Genomic DNA, 1,327 nt, shown 5'->3' with positions numbered 1-1,327 from the left:
CTTTAGTCCCTCGAGTTCTCACATAAATGCAATACCTACATAGAGTTGCTTGTCCTAGACTACTGTTCGGTCTTTAATCTAGTTATGCCTACAAGTAACAGCATTTAGGATATCCAGTCTGCAAGATCTCAGGTGGTGGATGTGGACAGTGGAGTTTCTGATGGAATAATCAGCACTGCCCCTCTCAGCCTCCAGTGCCTAGAGCAATACTTGGTCTGAAAAAGCCAACTAAGTAAAGAAAAGGAGAGTTTAAAGATCACCAGAGGTCCCTTGAAAGAAGTAAACCGAAATAACAGAATGCAGCAACACTGGAAATACTCAGATGTTTTATTGGCATTTCCACACAGGTTTAGTCATGCAACATTAATTGCAAAGGTTATGTTTAACAGAACTAGGAAAACTAGAGTGAAGATAACCAGAAGTAAATGACAGTTTTGACAAAAGGTTTGCCAGCCATTTGTTACTCCCGACAAGCCTCACTGCATGGGACAGTGGTTCTCTCACACACAGCTGCACTGTGTGTGAAACAAACGTGGATGTTCACTTGCAACAGCTAGAATCACAGGCCTCATCCTTGCACACACATCCAGAAGCACACTTGCTGCACCCAGGTGGACAGCAACAGCAGCAGCCTATGAATGAGAAAACAGCAGTATTGGTGAGAAGGTACTTATGGTCAAGGCTTATGCTTGTACTCCAAATGAAGATATTGTGAGCACATATAGATGAACTGAACATACTTTTCTGGCAAGTTGGACACTTGCAATTTTTGCATTTGCAGTTGACACCACACCTGCAAGTTCCAGCTGAAATGTTATGGAAAATAGGTTTAATAGAATGATTAATGAATCATTATTTCAGTTTAATTAAAAGAAATAGGATTAATCACAGATTTATCCCATAACATACCTAATCAGAGACTACAATAAACATGAGATTTAAAAAACAAGAGTAACATTCGATATTATCTTACTGCTGTTGCAATCACAGGGATCCATTTTTTTTTTTCCAGTTGGTCTTTTCAGTTGTGGAGAAATCGGTTCTCTCGAGTGAAAGATAAATATAAACTATTTCTGCATGTGGTTAATTTATAAGGGTGTGGGGAAATTTGGCAACGGGTGCAAAATCACTGACTCCACCTCTACTTGCCTGCACACGGTTTACATTGTTGAATTACAAAATTACACCGCCAATACTGAGTGCAAAGCCTAAAACAAGGACCAACTCTAACGCCTCTCACACACAAATCTTGGAATTTGTATTTACATTTACTGCATCTTTTTGAATTACCTTCAACAGAAGTAACGTGCAGACAAAAAGGAAAAAA

The 1,327-nt window shown here is 39.3% G+C and overlaps 1 long non-coding RNA gene across 1 annotated transcript; it reads right to left on the bottom strand.

Moving 5' to 3' along the window:
• Positions 1-311: 311 nt before the first annotated feature.
• LOC118242148 lies at positions 312-1,080 on the bottom strand. Its single transcript, XR_004776582.1, has 3 exons — positions 974-1,080; positions 741-806; positions 312-632 (listed from the first exon to the last, which is right to left on the bottom strand). It is a non-coding gene; the product is annotated as an uncharacterized LOC118242148 (long non-coding RNA).
• Positions 1,081-1,327: the final 247 nt, after the last annotated feature.

Source organism: Electrophorus electricus, chromosome 10 (assembly GCF_013358815.1).
Source record: "Electrophorus electricus isolate fEleEle1 chromosome 10, fEleEle1.pri, whole genome shotgun sequence".
Classification (NCBI taxonomy): domain Eukaryota; kingdom Metazoa; phylum Chordata; class Actinopteri; order Gymnotiformes; family Gymnotidae; genus Electrophorus; species Electrophorus electricus.
Note: the sequence above shows the minus strand (reverse complement) of the source record. Positions and strands in the feature narration are given on the sequence as shown.